The 18,147-nt window shown below is 45.5% G+C and overlaps 1 pseudogene; it reads left to right on the top strand.

Moving 5' to 3' along the window:
• The first annotated feature begins 5,690 nt into the window (after window positions 1-5,690).
• On the top strand, window positions 5,691-17,638 carry LOC147002064 (HCLS1-associated protein X-1 pseudogene; annotated as a pseudogene).
• Window positions 17,639-18,147: the final 509 nt, after the last annotated feature.

Genomic DNA, 18,147 nt, shown 5'->3' with positions numbered 1-18,147 from the left:
CTTTTGAGACACTGTCCATCAGTAAATGGAGAACTTGCCGATTCACCTAGATTACTTGGCCAATGAGCCCTCCTGTCTCCTCCTCCCCTGTTCTAGGATTATAAGTGCACATCGTTGTACCTGGCTTTTTCTGTAGGTTCTAGGGTTTGAATTCAGGTCTTTACTCTTGCTTGGCAAAACACTTTGCCACTGAGCTATCTCTACCTCTTCCATTTCAGTCCCTTTTAAACTAAAATCATGTATACAAATCTCATTTGTCATGCAAATATTTTGGCATTTACTCAGTTCATTTCCAGCTTCACACAGTTATCTCTGTTTTACAGTTTAAATAGTTTGAGTCTCTGCTGGCTAAATAACTTGCCCAAACCCTAGCTGTTCTCTCTGCTTGCCTTCCAAAGCTGGCACCAGGAGATCCACGTTCTGCGCCGAATGGCATTGCTAAGAACACTGAAAATTAGTTCAGTCTTTTCTGAGACTAACTTGGCAGTGTTTAACAGCAATAAAATGGTCCATGCCCTTTTGAGCAATGATGTTAAAATTTATTCTAAGAGAATAGATAATATATGTGTACAGAGAGGCTTGTGAGAAGCATGGTTATGACAGAGAAGAATCCATGAAATTAAACAGCCACCTCAAAATCTTCATTCACAGAACAAACATTTATTGAGTGCCTTCTCTGTATTAAATATGATTCTTACACCAAGGGTTCAACAGTAGAAGGGAAAAAAATATATGGAGAGAGGCGATTTCTGCTTTCTTGGAAAGGTTTTTTGTTTGTTTGTTTGCTTGTTTGTTTTTCGAGACAGGGTTTCTCTGTGTAGCCCTGGCTGTCCTGAAACTCACTTTGTAGACCAGGCCGGCCTCGAATTCAGAAATCTGCCTGCCTCTACCTTCTGAGTGCTGCGATTAAAGTTGTGCGCCACCACACCCGGCTTCCATGGAGAGGTTTTATACCCAACTATCTTTACCCATTGGGCCATCTCTCCAGCCCCTACCCTAAAGTTGCACTTATCAGAAAAAAACATGCCTGGTATGCTTCAGCTTTTCATTTAGATCAAATAAAGAATCCCACTCCTCAGTCATCCTGGCCACATTGGAAGCAATGAATGCAGCTGTGCTCAGTGTTAAGCTGTACAGCTCTGGGTAGAAGGTGGAGGCGGCCTGGTGTTTCCCTGAGGCTGTGTGAGTTTGAAGGGAGAAAAGAAGCCTCCTCAGCAAACCCTCGTCCCTCACTTCGATCGAGGTTGCCCATGTGCAGGTTTCATTTTCAAATGTTTATACTCATATTTGGCCATATGTGTCTAAGATCTGTTTCCCGAGAGCTTGAAAACACCAGGCAGGTCTCTGTTCCCTTGTTTCTAGGAGTTGTAGACCATCACTATGTTGTCACCCACTGGCTGTCATGAACTGGTTAGAACTGCTGCCTGGGCTGCCAAGATGGCTCAGCAGGCAAGGCACTTGCTGCCAAGCCTGATTACCTGAGTCTGAACATGGTAGGAGAGAGCTCACTCCAGAAAGATGACTTCTCTGCATGTACCTACACACAAATAAAAAGTAACAACAAAACCAACGTCCCCGGACCGGGTTGTTCATGCACAAACTGGAATTGAAGAAAGGCTGGGCTACATGGTTTTCACCCTCCAGAACTCCCGTTATATTTTCTTTCTTTGTTGCTGTGGCAAAATAATTGATAAAAAATATATCATCTGTCATGAGGAGAAGGTATGGAAGCAGAAGTGACTGGCCGTGGAGGCAGGAGCGTGAGGCAGCCGGTCACTCTGCATCTCCAGTCTGGAAGCAGGGAGATAAACGTCAATGCTTTGCTGGGTTAGACCTTTCTCCCCTTTTAGTCAGCCTAGAGCCCCATCCCATTCAAGAACACTTATGTCACACTCATGACATACTGAGGTGTGTCTCCTAAGTGGTTCCAAATCCAGAGTCTAATGTTACCCATCACAGTGACGTTCTCTATGAATCTTCTATACCAGGTATGTGCCTGGGCATGAGCACATGTGTGCACGTGTGCAAACACACACACACATGATTTAGTCAGCTTATGTGTATTTCCCCCAACTTCTAGTAAAAATAATAATAATGCAGCTGCCCACACCATTTTCCTCAATTCCCTGTATCTGGAATAGAAGAGTTTTTCTGCGTCACGAGGCCCATAAGAGGCATTCAGAACAGTTTACCGGATGAGCCCCTGCATGGATAAACAGATAATGGATCTCAATAGGATGCTGCAATACCCACAGAGGCCCAGAAGGCCTGCACTCCAGAGTTTCCCAGGGCATTAGAATCCCTGGTCCCTCTGTGAGGCTCAGCTTTGGTCCCTCCTCCTCCTCCTGGCTCTTAACCTCGGAGCTTTCCAAGAATCATTTGAGTGTAACCTCAATAAATGTTTTTCATAATTGAAGATATTCCAAACTTACAGCCAGCAAAGCTCCCAGCATGAGCAGAAGCCAAGTGAGGCTTTGTGCTCATAAAGTCAGGAGATTAGCATGCAGAGTGAGCCAAAAATATAAACTTAAAAATATGAGAAATAAGGCTACGGACGTTTTTCTGGAACCTTAATGTCAGCTTATTAAAAGAACATCCATCATCCCTGCTCACTGCTCTTCCCCAAATGGCACTAGTCAAATTCAGCTGTGATTTCCTCTAATGGTCCAAGGATATCTCTGTGTGTGTCTCTGTATCTCCCTATCTCTCTCTGTCTCTATCTCTCCCTGTCTCTGTCTCTGTTGTCTTTGTATCTGTCTCTCTCTGTCTGCCTCTCTCTGTGTCTCTCTGTCTGTCTGTCTCTGTGCGTCTCTCCATTTCTATCTCTCCCTGTCTCTCTGTGTGTCTCTCTCTGTATATCTCTGTGTCTGTCTGTCTGTCTGTCTGTCTCTGTCTGTGTCTCTCTCTCCCTTTATCTTTATCTGTCCCTTTCATCCCCTATCTCCAGGTCTCTAGGAGAATATGGTTGTCTAGTTCTAGGAATCTGATGGCAGGGAGAAAGGGGGCACATGGAACAGCTCACCTGTTCATCTTTTCTGAAACATCTTCTGGGGAAATTCCTTCACAGACAGAAAACCCTGATACCTCTCAACAAGTTGTCTCCAGCCAATCACGCAAGACCATGGAAGTGGGGAGTCAGTAGGAGTGTGGGAGAAACTGAACAGAACAGGGCAGATTTCCATAGGATGGGAAGTTCATCCAGGCTTCTGGACGAGGTGTGTCCCAGGAGAGATATTCAGAATATAAATTCACTTTGTGAGCCTAGGAGAAATCTACACAATTGGTATTTGGCCTTTTTTGTTGTTCTTGAATGAAAAAAAAATCCTCCCTTTTACCCACAAAGTGGAGGAAACCTTATCCTATGTGATTTCATACGGCACACAGGGAGGCTGACTCCAGGGAGATCCACCTTTGCTCAGAAAGCCTCCGGATGGAGAGATGTAACTGAAATATGCTCTTGAAGAGTCTCCCTCCCATTCCTTGCAGGCAGTGCCATCTCTCTCCCGATGGCCGTGGAGAACAAGATTGTAGCCTCCCCTCTGTGTTCTTCATTTTCCATTGCTGCAGCAGAAGTCTGAGAGAAACAACTTAAGAGGAGGAAATCATCTGCATGCGTCCACTGAAGAAAATAGGAAGGGAGGGGGCTGCAGAGATGGCTCAGCCTTTAAAAGTTCTGACTGCTCTTCCAAAGAGCTGCTGGGTTCAGGTTCTCACACCCACATGGCTGCTCACAACCATTCTGAGTTTCAGTTCCAGGGGAATCTAACATTGTTTTTTAGCCTATGTGGCTGCTGATATATATATATATATATATATATATATATATATATATATATATATGCAGCCAAATACTCATAGATACAAATAATTAAATAAATAATTTTAATTATTATATATTAATATGTGATATAGTTTTAATTATTATATGTTTACATACTATATGTTTATATCTTATTGTGTTTATATATTTACATTGTGTTATATAATATGTATTTATATATTATTTATATATTACATATTTTTGTATATACATCAGGAAGGGTCAGTGCAATAGAAATAGCAGGTCCTTTAACTAGAAAGCCTTGCTTAGATTAAAAACAAGAAGTGGAGTAAGAATAAGAGCTGTTTATTTCTGAGGCATCCACTTTCCCCTTAGACACCAGTTAGTGAGAAAGACCGTGGTGTCAGTAGCCCCACCTTACAGAAAAGGAACATCAAACAAAGTAGCTGCATCTGCAGTAACACTTAGGAACTATGGGTACTAGAGGCCTCTTCAGCTTGCAGTTAGAGAGTGAGAATCAGGGGGAACAGAGATGCTGACTCTGCCTTGTGGGTTCCCACCCACGCCCTTTGGCCAGCAGCAAAGACAGGCATGGCCCTATTGCATAGACACAACAGTCTTCCAACCTCAGTACAATGTCACCAAAAAGAGAGAGCATCCTGACCAGTCTCAAGGCCAGTAAGGCACAGCTCTGGGCATCACACTGTGAGGCTGTTGCAAGAGCTATGAAACTCCATCCCTTTGGGATTAGGAGAACAGTCCTCCAGAGCCTCCTGACAGGACCACCGCCAACATCAATCCATGACCAAACGAATGCAGCCAGGGATACAGGATTTTCTTTGTACATTTCTCCACACTTCTTCTAGCAGCCACACAGTGTGTCCTATTCTCTTCTTTCTTTTTAACAAGTGGAAAGAGTCCAGACTGGGAGGCTGTTCCTACTAGTGGCAGGTCATGGATGTAAGCCTGGGGCTGAGAGGCTTGTTCAGCTGTGTCTGACAAAAAGGCTTATACCAGATCTCAACACCAGAGCTGCCCAATACCTAAGAAACAAGATCAAGGCTATCCACCACACCAGGCAGATGGAAGCTGCAAATCAGGCTCCCATGGTTACCCACATACTGTAGGCACAAGGGGGACTCCCCTGAATCCCACAGGTGCCAGAATGTAGAACTCAGCATGTGTTCCGAAGAACTCCACCTCCACAACCCCAACTATGGTTTACACAGAGCTCATCAAAGGAGGGCACCCTGGAGATTTTAGACATCTCACTGTTAAAACCCCCTGCAAACACTGGCTTATCTGATCTGAGATCACCCTGAGGAGTATGTGGAAAACTTAGGATTCTTGTTGATATCGGCATCTCTACCCAAACTACCTAGCAACAGAGACTTCTCAATCCAAAATTTACATTACATATATCCAATTTGTTACCTTGGGGGTAACCCGGTATCCAAGTCTGAACATGCAATTCATTTATGTTTTGATACACCTGTGCACATAGGTAGACAGTAGCTTTATGTTCTATTTTTACCACCTACATCTGAACTGTGATCTGAAGCACGAAGCCAGGTGTAGCAGGCATTTACACTGATATCCATATTGTTCTTTACTGGTGATAACATCTGTATTAGTGCTTTACAGAGGACTTTTGGTGGACATAAAAGTGGCCAGGAAGTCAGTGCTATATCATCTTGGTCTCTGTTCATTAATGATTGAAGATCATGGTTGGCATTGTTCTATAGGGACTAAAGAACGATCTAGGCCAGGGATGCTTTCTGTTTGGAATGAGTGAGTTTATGAAGCATATAGCAAGGAAAGTAAAGAAAATGATGGTGTGTGTGCATGAGCTCTGGCAATATCTGACAAGGTAGTGCAAGCTGGCAGTCCTTCTGATGTCCACGTGGGAATGACCTTCTGTGACATTTTCTAGGGCTTTTTCAGCTTTCCTGGACCTTGGAGTCATATAGGTCCCTTTTTGTAGGGATGACACAAGATGACCATGACGACGACGTTGATGATGATGATGATGAGGAGGAGGAGGAGGAGGAGGAGGAGGAGGAGGAGGAAGAGGGACGTCCAGGTCCTGAGTCGATAACACATGGTGAGAGACTATGAGAGGGGCAGGCACAGCAGGACTCAGTGCTTAAGTACCCAGATAGTCACCGACCAGGATCTTTGAGGGGGTCTTGGAGAGTCATGCAAAGCCTGGATCCCCCAAACCAGCTTCAGCTTGGGGTCCCAGGGTCCCTTTCCATAGGTTGGATGGTATATGACCCATGACTAGAGTCCGAGAGCACAATGATTTTGACTCGCAGTTTCCCCAGAAGGTCTAGGTCCCCTTCTTCAACCCAAATCCTATTTCAAGATCATCTCTGTGACCAAGATCACTAAGTCAGATGAGACAGTGGAGGGACGCTGCACTGTGGTGGACAGTGACAGAGCCAACCTGTTGGTGAGCTAAGACAACACATGACAACTTACCAATATGATGTGAACCACAGGTACTGAGACAGTTCATCTAGATTATCAGTTTAATCAGGCTGACAAGTATATAGGAGAATATTGATGCACATGTGTGTGTATGTGTGTGTGTGTGTATGTGTGTATGTGTGTGTGTGTGTGTGTGCCTGGTGAGATAAAGCGGGAAGAAGAAAGCTAGCACAAGCAATCTTTCTCTCTCTGACTCCTGGTCACTAGGAAGTGAGACTCCTCCTTTCTCCTCTTCGCTCTCTCCCCCCACCCCCTCACTGCCACCGTGGACCAAGCTCTTCCTTTCATCCGTCACACCTGGAATGCTGTCCCAGGGTCACGAAAGTCATGTAAGTGACAAACAAACACAGGTGACGATTCCAAGTGTAAAGGCATGTGAGGTCAGTTCCATCCAAAAGAAGCACAGCTGACTTGAGATGTCCCTCTGGGGCCCTGATAAGGGACAGTAATATAAGTCAGATCTAGAACAAAGACAACCTCCCTATGTTTGCAAGTGAAGTGAGGCTACTGAAAAAAAAGTAGGAGATGATGTTGCCAATATGGCTAACCCAAAACTCAGAATGAAGCTATGGGGGGAAAAAAGAGGTTTGTTTGTTTTGTTTTTGTTTTTTGATCCCCCCCTATAAAATGGCTTACATTTAGGTTTAGGACTCTTAAGTTCTAGGACCCAGGCTTGCCCCAACATACCATTGAAATCCTACACACACACACACACACACACACACACACACACACACACATACATTGAGAGAGAGAGAGAGAGAGAGAGAGAGAGAACAGCACAGCACAGCACAGCAGAGCAGAGCAGAGCAGAGCAGAGCACAGCACAGAACAGCACAGCACAGCACAGCACAGCACAGCACAGCACAGCACAGCACAGCACAGGATAGCACAGCACAGCACAGGATAGCACAGCACAGGATAGCACAGCACAGGATAGTACAGCACAGCACAGCACAGCACAGCACAGCACAGCACAGCACAGCACAGCAAAGCACAGCACTGGACAGGACAGGACAGGACAGCACAGCACAGCACAGCACAGCACAGCACAGCACAGCACAGCAAAGCAAAGCACAGCACTGGACAGGACAGGACAGCACAGCACAGCACAGCACAGCAGCACAGGACAGTAGTGTCTCAGACCCAAAGCTGGCTCGTTTCTTCTGGACGTTCAGAGAGCAGAGCAGAGTCAAGCTTGTTAACAGCTTGGGTGTTGCTCCCCTAAGTGTAGCTGGTAAAAGTTTTGCCATGGAGATTCCATGCAGCCCTAGCACTTCCTTGTCACAAAAACCGAAGCCTCCTGGCTTCCAGAAATACTGCAGCACTGCTCTTGATAAAACCATTTAACTTGTGGTCAGCCCTGAAGAGGAAGCCGTTAGTCACCCTCAGCACCCACTGTCCTTCTATAGGACTGGCACCTACTGTCCAGTCTCCTTTTCATCTCATATCCTCTGTGAGAGGACTCTGCATGACACTTCACATCTCTGGGACTTTGCACCACAGGAGGCAAATACAAAGCCACAGGTTTCCCTTTGCCCTGTTATTTCATGACATAAAAGAAAGCACCCACCCAGGGAGGTAGACTTTGAAAACTGCATTAGCATGCCTTTGATGTGCATAGACCACAGAGGGAGGCATGGATGTAGACTAAGCTGGCAGCTGGGCCTTTCTGCTCTTCTCTGGTTCACTGCCCCTTTCTGCTTGGGAGCACAGAGCCCCACAAATAGTGGACAGCCTGTAAACATCTGGGGCATATCTGGGGTGGTGAAACAGACAACTTCCTGAAGCACATCACCTGACAAGCCCAACATCAAACCTTTGACATCACAAACACAAGATCGGAACTGGCTCCTCCAGCTGGTACCAAGCTTCCAGTCTTTTCATTGTCCTAGAATGGAAGTCCTGGGGAAATCCCAATTTCTTGGAGTTCACTGCCTTAGTAGTTTGATTCTCGGTGGTTCCACTCAACAGAAATCATTCTGGAACTTTCAATGCAGTGATGTTCAAGAGGTTCATGTGGCTGCATATTCCTGAGGGCTTCAGTTTCAGGGTCTGTTTCTCGCTGTGTGATTTTTCTGACTGGCTGCATCAGAACCACCTCTTCTTATCCCACCACCCTCAGAACCTGGAGCAGAAAAGGCTGGAGTCTGCTGTACAGCTGGTGTGTGTGGTCCAGAGGCCATCAAAACAAAACAACCACAGCTGTAAGCATCCAGCGGAAATGTTCCATTGAGACACTTGTGCCCCAACTTTTGGCTGTCAAACTACTGAGGCAATGAACTCCAAGAAATTGGAATTTCCCCAGGATTTCCATTCTAGGACAATGAAAAGCCTGGAAGCTTGGTACCAGCCAAAGGAACCAACTGGGATCTTGTCTCCAAGAGATTGACAGCTTGTCAAGCAGCTTCCAACTGAGACCAGCTGAGACCAGCTGAGACCATGATGAAGGGCAGGACCTCACCTTGACCATGATTGCTTACCTGTACAAATTTGCCCTCTATTTTAACCCCAAGTTTCTCTTTATGATCTGAAAATGGACTTGGGAGGAGCTCTCTGGACCTCTTTGTTTCTCTTTCCAATGCATAAACATCATTTTTCTGTGTTTTACTGGTATGTCCACTAAGTCAGCCTGGATAACAGCAGCAGGGGCAGATGTGCCTAGTTGTTAGGGCTGCCAGGGTTTGGGCTCCCACCCTAAAAGTTCTGATAGTGTAATCCCTGCAGTGTTAGAGCAGAATCTGAGCATCACCAAGGGTTCCCTCTCCTCTTCATCTGCTGGTTTAACTGTTTCCAGCAAACCGAGGGAGATCACTGTACCCCAACTCAGAAATGTCCTGTACTGACAGAATTTCTGTCAGCTTGACACATGCTAGGGTCATCTAGGAAGAAGGCTCCTCAGTTGAGAAAATGCCTCCAACAGATTGGGTGGTAGACAAGTCTGTGGCGACTGTCTTAATTAATATTATATTTGTTTCCTTTGTTTTCTTTCCAAGGGCAACTTGAAAAGAAAAAGATTTATTTGGCTGACATATCCCCGAGTCACACAGTCCATTGAGGGAAGTTAAGGCAGGAACCTGGAGGCAGGAACTGAAGCAGAGGCCATGGAGGAGTGATGCTTATTGGCTTGCTCCTCCTGATTGGTTGAGTTTGCTTTCTAATGCATCCAGGGACAGCACCACCCACAGTGGGCAGGGCCCTTCTATGTGAAGGAGTGGAAAGTTCGTGAGATTTTGTGAAGTAGACAAAACTTCACAAATGTCTGGGAAAGCTGAAAGTTACAAAATTCTCAAGAGCTCCTCCCTGTCTTGGGGTTTCTGTTGCTGTAAAGAGACACTGTGACCAAGGCAACTCTTATAAAGGATATTTAGTTGGGGCTGGCTTACAGTTTCAGAGGTTCAGTCCATTATCATCATGGTGGGAAGCATGGCATCAAGTAGGCTTGTGCTGAAGGAGCTGGGGCTTCTACATCTTTATCCAAAGGCAGCCAGAAGGAGAGACTATCTTCTGCAGGTAGCCAGGAGGATCTACCCTGGGCAGAGCTTAACTACTGGACCTCAAATCCCACCCCTGCAACAAAGCCACGCCTCCAAAGAGTACCACTTCCCATGGGCCAAGCATATTCAAATCACCACACACCCCAAACTTCCCACGGGCCAAGCATATTCAAATCACCACACACCCCAAACTTCCCACGGGCCAAGCATATTCAAATCACCACACACCCCAAGGTATTAGAAGCAGCAAAACAACTTCAGAGGAAGATTCTGACAGCCAAGCTGCAGAGAGGAGACTCCCAGATGGTTGAACTGCCTGCAAGTTGTGCAGAAACTTTGAGTAGTGTGGCTTTTGTGAGTTGTCAGTGTTGAGTTGGGCTTTCTCATGATGCAGCTGCTTTGAGCTGTCCCTGCTCCTGAAAGTAACCCTCACCCATTAACTTTGCTAAACACTGCTGTTCCCATTCAGAAGAAATATCTATATCACAGCTTGATGAGTGGATTCCAGCAGTATCCCCTCCTGGTTCAAAGCCCAAGCGCTACACTGCTGGCAGGAACCTGTCCCTAGGTGGTCTGTTCCCAGCCACCTGTATGATTCCCATTTCTGCCCTGAATATTAATGAGCTTGGGGATTCTGGAGACAAACTAGCCTCAGCTGCAGTCCTCAGACTATGGATAGCTTGGTGTGCAGCCTTGAATAATTCTTTGATCTCTGTAAGCCTTGATTTCCACAATAATAAAAGAAAAATGAGACCTATTTCTTAGGTTGCATTGTGGACAGAGATGCAAACACCATCATATTTACACAGGGGTGCTTAGTAAACGGTGGCTTTGCTATCCTTCTATGTGCTCTTAGACAAACGACAGAGGTCCCCTTCATTCAGAAACTAGATGAAACACACAGAAATATTCTTTACCAGGCATTATTATAAGTACTGATAACACACAGGAAGAAAACAAAATCCTTGCCTTCCTGAAACAGATCCCTAATGATAGTCAGGGCTGGAGAGGACTGAGCAGGTAAGAGCATTTGCTGTTCTTGCAAAAGAATAAAATTCGGTTCCCAAAAACCACATTGGGCGGCTCACAATCACCTTTAACTCTTTCCCCAGGAGACCTGACACCATCTTCTGGCCTCCATGAAAACCTGTACTCATGTGTGTGCATGCATGCACAAACACACACACACACACGGTTTTTTTCCCCCAAGTATAACAGTTTACTAGGGTTGTTATGACAACATATCATATAATGTGCAGTTTAAACAACAGGCTTGTCTTGCTTCTCTGGAGTCTGCAAATCTAAGGTCAAGAGACAGTAAGGGTAGTCACAGGGAGGGCTGTAGGGAGAGTCTGTCCTAGGGCCTCTATGCTATCACCCATGGCTAATGCAATGTTTGGCATGGCTTGCCTTGTGGCTATATCACCTTTAGCTCCAGAGTGTATACTTTGTGTTAGGTCTATCTCTGTCTAAATGCTCCAGCACCCTCACCACCTTTGATAAGGACAGGGGTTGCACAGCATTAGGGCTTATCCTAAGAACCTCATTTTAATTTGATTGCATCTATGAAGACACTGCTTAATAAGCTCACATTCTGCATGCTGTGGTTTGCTGTGAAATGTCCCCCACAGGCTCATTGTTTCCCAGATTGTAGGATGGGCAGTTGTGGAACCTTTAGGAGGTGGAGGCCCACTGAAGAAAGTGGGTCATTCAGTGCAATGGTCCTCTGTAAGAGCAGAGAATCCACATTCAGTTCCTGTCATCTACATCGGACAGATCATACCTGCCTATGATTCCATCTCTGGGAAATCTGATGCTCTTTTCTGACTTCAGTGGGCACTCACACACATATGCATGCCTACACTCACACACATGTGCATGCCCACACCCCATACACACGTGCATATCCACATTCATGCACACATGTTCATGCCCACAGTCATGCACACATGTGCATGCCTACACTCACACACATGTGCATATCCACACACACCTGTGCATATCCACACTCACACACATGTGCATGCCCACATTCACACACATGTGCATGCCCACATACATGTCCATAATCACATACACACATGTGCATGCCCCCACTCACACCCATGTTCATTCACACTGCCCTTGCCCACGTAACCATAAAGTTTTAAAAATAAAAGCAAAATCTTTCTTTTAAAAAGCTGTCTCTCCCCTGTCACTTGTCTGCCATGTGGTGATATAGGCAAGGGAGAGATGCTCTACCCTTGCCCCTTGGCACCTAATGCAGGCAGGAGAGCTGGCCCAGAGGTGATGAGAATGGGAGAACTGGCCCTGTGCTTCACCAGCTGCAGTACTTGGGAGACTGGGCTCTGTACCTCACCTGGGCAGCACAATAGAGCTGGCCTTGTTGGCGTGGGTGCTGGTGAGTCCACCTGAAGAGCAGGAGGGAGAGCTGGCTTTGCCCCTTGATGGATGTAGCATTGGGTGAGACAGCCCCAGCAGAGCTGGAAGGCTCATTCTAGTGGTGTGATTGGGGAGATATGGAAATATGGAGATATGGCAGGCTGACCAGCTCAGCCATCACCCAGGCCTTTGAGTTGGTCCTCCCTAACATCTACCCTATCTACAAACTGCTGGAGTGAATGAAGGGGCCTGTCCTACAGATCCAAAGCTGCAGGATCTCCATGATATCAGGAAACAACAAGATATCCATGAGGAGTCCCAGTGAGGATCCAGTACTGATAGTGTAGCAGAAGCCAGAGGCCTGGAACCAGACCGCTGACTCCCCACAAGGAACACTTGCAAGTAATGAAGGGTGGACGGAAGGGTCTACTGTGGAACGCACTATGTCACACCACAGCTTCCACAACAAAATATTTTTTCTTCTGGGGGGGAGTTGCAAGGGCAAGTACGAAGGGGCAGGGAGATGAGTGGAGTTGGGGTGCATGATGTGACATTCACAAAGAATCAATAAAAAGTTAAATAATTTTTTTAAAAAGCCAGTTGCTCTTCGATACCCTTCTCCATTCTCCTCTCTACACTCTAGAAGGTAAAGACCTCAATAGAGGCTTTTTCCCTTTGAAACAAAGAGGACATGATGTTCCCACAGGCATGAAACCACAGCTCTAGTTCCTCTCTATGGTCTTCAGCTTGGCTATGTGCCAGTATCAGTATATATGGTGGCATCTGGTACCTGTGGCCTAACCGTGAGCATGGACAAACGGTTTCACTCAGTGTTTCCTCTTTTACACAGGCAGCTCATATAAACAGAGAAAGCATCTCTTTGTGAAATTGACTATCTCCTGCAGCTTACATTGGAAGAACATTTACTTATCTGGCCCCAGGGAATCGTAAACATCCTGCAGCATGTGTTCACAATCACTATATACCACCATTCATTTTTAGTATCAAAAATTACAAAAGGTTCCACCAGGATTTACCTCCATGGTTAACAAACCAATGGGCTCAGATTTCCATGTCTCAAGCCTCAGAGGAGTGGTACCATTGGTTCTGGTTGGTCCCTTTCAAATGCATAATATCTCTTGATGGGGGAAAAAATAGAGAGCAGAGAGCAGCAACAAGTTTCATTGTTCCCCAAATAGATAAAAACAAATCCTCAAATAGAGGAAAGTCAGTTACTGAAAAGGCTCCATGTTTGCCAAGTGGAGGTGTTGGGGAGGGGTGGATAGACAGAGCACAGAAGAGGGACAATGAATGCCTCCGTGTGGTCCTGCACTGGAGACCATATGTTATCTCTAAACCCAAACAGTATGCAACACTGAGAGTGAGCCTTGGTGTATGCTGTGGACCTTGAGTGATAAGGGTGTGTCCATATTGATTTGTCCGTTCTAACAAATTGTAGCCTTTGTGTGAAGTTTGAAGGAGAAGAAGGTTGTGTTTGGGGGTGGGGTGTGGAGGTGTGGATGGATGGGAAAACTGAATCATCATCTCAGTGGGGTGTGTGTGTGTGTTTTCATAGGGGTGCTCAAAGGGGTGAATATGTATGCACATGTACTTGAAGACCAGAGGGACAATCTTGGATGCCATTCATCTTGGGCTTTTTTGAGACAGAACTTTTCCTTAGCCTGGACCTCATTAAGTAATCTAGACTGGCTGGCTGGTGAACTTCAGAGATCAGCCTCTTTGCCTTCCCAATGTTGCAGGGATGTTTCACATGGGTGCTAGGCATCAAACTTGAGTCCTTGGACATGTGCCTGATTGTGCTACTTCCCCAGCCTGGACACTGACTTTCAAGACTGGTAAAGAGGACACTTCCCCTCACCTCCTCACCCTGATCATCTGCAGATTCCACTAATTCTCATGGCCATCTAGCCATCTGTCCCATCTCTCTCCACCCCTGATCCTAAACCCCATCCACATCCCCTCTCTTATCCAGTCCCACCCCTTCATCTGCTTCCTCAGACTGTTTTATTTCCCCTTTTAAGTGGGATTCAAGCATCCTCCCTTGGGCCTTCCTTCTTGTTTAGCTTCTTTGGATCTGTGGATTGTAGCATGGGTATCCTGTGCTAATATCCACTTATAAGTGAGTACATTCCATGCATGTCCTTTTTTGGGTCTGGGTTACCACACTCAGGATGATATTGTCAAGTTCCATCCATTTGCTTACAAAATTCATGGCTGTCCTCTAGGAGGCTCCATCCAGTAGCTGACTCAGACAGATGCAGAGACCCACAACCAAACACAGGATGGAACTTAGGGATTCTTAGGGAAGAGCTGGGGGAGGGGGGAAGGGGAGATTTCAGGTTCCAAAGGAGATAGGAACTCCATAGGAAGACCAACAAAGTCGACTAACCTGGACCCTTGGAGGCTTTCAGAGACTGAGCCACCAAACAATGAGCATACACTGCTGGACCTAGGGGACCCCTGCACATATGTAGCAGATTGCAGCTCAGTATTTATATGAGTCCCAAACAACTAAAGTGGGGCTATCCCTAAAGCTGTTGCCTGTCTGTGGAGTAAGTTCTAGCTGGGCTGCCTTGTCTGACCCCAGTGGGAGAGGATGCACCTTCCCCTTCAGAGACTTGGCGTGCCAGGGTAGGGTAATATTTGGGGAGGGGATCTTCACTCTCTCAGAGGAGAAGGGGAAGAGGCATGGGGGAGGGGGAGATGTTGGAGGGCAGTGATTGGGATATAAGATAAATAAATTAAAAAAAAAGAAAAAGACAGCTACACACGGAGTTTAGCAAGTCCCAAGATAAACACGCTCACATGCTACCTATCTCTTAAGGGTGAGCTCACCCAGGTCCCAGAGCCACTTGCTCCAGGCCCCTTTGACCTCACGGGCACACTCATGTCACCATTCCTACAGGTCTGTCTGTCCTGGCCCTGACACTCACTGCCTTTTCCCCGTTGTTTCTCTCTGTCATGCTCTCATCAGGTCAGACACTTCTCAGAGACCCCCACACACATTGTGCTTTACTGACCATTGTCACCATGTTTCTTGTCTGTCTCCACAGATGACCATGAAGGTCGACAGAGACAAGCCTTTTCTCCTGTGGTCCATGTCCCTGTTGCCTGCCTTCTGTGATCACTCACTAGGTAAGGTCACTCTAACCCCTACCCTTCACCCTGAACTCTTAGCCCTATTGTGCACTGTCACTAACAGCTTCCTCATTCTGACTTTCTGTTCAGCAGAATGTTGGCTGCACATCCACGTCAAACTCCAGTAGTCATATATGTTTCTTACAGTGCTGGATGGAGGAGCTTTACACATGCTAAGCAAGTGCTCTACCACTGAGTGAGACCCCTAACCTCCATCAACCAGAGCTGAGTCCTCAGCACCTCTACTTGAGTTGACAAATTGTGAGAAATGAAGCAATGCAGGCCGGAGCCTTGACTATAGGCCTGCTGCCAGCCCTCATAAGCCTGGGGTCCTTAAATGTGTACCCACATCATAAATACTAGGAAGGTGGTGATCTCTTCCAGGAGAGTGGGATGGAGGTTGGGCTGGTCCCATGGAAATCAATTTCTAGAACTTTGGAGATTAGCCAACCCTGCCCATATTGCTGTAGTAGAGGGAGGAGGGAGGAGGGAGGAGGGTGGATGGGATCCTTTCTCAGAGGCTGGGCTGTTTGAGGAAATCTCTCTACTCAAGATCCTGAGGAGGACAACTCTACTCTTTCATCATCAAACAAGTGAGTGCATTTGGAGCTTTAGAGAATGTTCATCTTTTGCAGTTTGAGTGTGAACTGTCACCCACAGACTCATGGATTTGAACCCTTAGTTCCCAGATGATGGTGTTGTTTTAGAAGATTGTTAAACCTTTGGGCAATAGAACCTCACTGGAAGAAGGACAACCCTGGGAGAGGGAGGCTCGAAGGCTTTGCAACCAACCCAATTTCCTGTTCAAGCTCAGCTTACCGACTCCAGATAGAATATGACCAGCAAGCAGCTTCCTGCTTCTATTGCCACGCTTTCTCCACCATGGTGGACTCTGCTTCCTGAAACTGTGAGACAAAAATAAACCCTTCCCCCTTAAGTTGCTTGTCAGCCAGGTATTTTGTCATAGAAACAAGAAAAGTAACAATTACTAATACACCATCTCCACCTCTCTCTAGATGAGGACACAGTTCCTCCAGCTGTCACTATTTTTTCCACCTAACACTATCTTCATATGGACCACAGGGGAAGTACTGGAATGGGTCATGGCAAGATGGTGGGGACTATTTCATTATTCAGTTGTTCAGAAACACCAAATTCTCCGGCTATGTCTGCCTTCACACCTAAGAAACCCTCTGACCCCTAACCCATCCAGCAGATTCCTGAGCTTCATATTGCTAGTCAATAGTCTATCTTCAAAGGAGAAGTCACAGATCTGTGTGAGTCTTTTGAACCCACTTCAATTATCTGTTCTGTTCCTGAGTAAGATTTCATTTGTGGGAGGAGAAGATAAGCCTAGGCTTTCAAGTGGCCCAAGTGGGACCTTACCAAAGATTAGCTTTCATCTGGACCAAAAACAGCACCTTCAATTTACTTAGCCTGTTTTGATAGCCAAAGCACTATTTCTGAGGTTGTCTTCATATTCTTGTAAGTTAAGCAGGGAACAGAATTAGTTTTCCATTCAACAATTCAAGGTGGGGAAGAAAAATGCTATACCAAGATGAAGAAATTAGCATTTTCTATTTTGATAATTCTAATTTGATTATTTCAAATTTACAAATAGTTGTAACATGATGAGAAGAAATTAATTTACTGTAATTATTCAGGAGTATGGTACAAATTTAGATAATTTAAATACTTCAAAATATTGTAAATTTGCCCTGACAGCCATGTGAAGTATTCAAAAAGGTAAGTATGTTAATTTATAGCTGGAGTTAGAGATTGTTAGGGACGGGCAATGACCAAGTTGGTAAATGGGACTAATTTTAACCCTTGCTCATGAGTTAATTGATGATCAATGAACATGTAAAAGTATTACCCTTCCCCTCCGGTGGGTTCCATTTCTTCTCGTTTTCCCTCTGCTTTCCTATTACACACATTCCATCACCATCTCTATTCTATCTCTTCCTCAACTCTTCTGATCTGCTTCCTGACTCTGGCTTATTTCACTTAACATAATGACTTCAGCAGATGCCATGAGTTCAGTTTTTCTTCTGCTGAATGAAAATCTATTTTGTATACATACCAATTTTTTTTACCCATTCACACATTGATGGACATTTAGACCTGTTCCATCTCTTGGCTTTTGTGAATACAGCAGATACAAATGCATGTGTAAATGTGTCTTTGTGCTGCACTGTCTCCTTCAGTCTTGTACCCTCACGTGGTACAGCTGGATCATGCTGAAGTTCTCTTTGCTTTTTTAGGATCTTTCACACTGATTTCCAAGGTGGCTGTACCAGTTGACACTGCCATCATCAGTGAATAAGGGTCCTTTTCTCCCATATTCCTGCCATATTTGTTGTCATTTGTTTTCTACATTCTGACTGGGGTGAGATGGAACTTCAATGGAGTTTCAATCTACGTTTCCTGTCACAACAGCCAACTCTGCTTGAACACTGCTGGGGAAAGAGGCCTTGGGAGGCCTGACACACAAACCCTGGGGTTATCTAACTCCACAGAAGCCTGAGCCTCAGTTCTGCCACAGCTGCTTCCTGAACTTGGAGAATAGGAAATACTTGGAAACATTAGTCACTTCCTAGGACATATGTGTCTATTTTTATAGGGAAAGAATCCACCAGTTTTATCTGCCTGTAAAAGGACTCACTTAAGGTTCATCATCCAGGATCAGACATTTGTCTATAATGTTCCATTATAATTCTCTATACATAGCTTCTTGACTATTTCTCCACAGAGCAAGTTTATGTGAATTTAGTCAATACATTATAATGTCAATTCTCTTTTTTTTTTGTTTTGTTGTTGTTGCTGCTGCTGCTG

This window comes from Mus caroli, unplaced genomic scaffold, assembly GCF_978045245.1.
Source record: "Mus caroli unplaced genomic scaffold, Mus_caroli_1 scaffold_11, whole genome shotgun sequence".
Taxonomy (NCBI): domain Eukaryota; kingdom Metazoa; phylum Chordata; class Mammalia; order Rodentia; family Muridae; genus Mus; species Mus caroli.
This window is presented reverse-complemented; position numbering and strand designations above follow the sequence as displayed.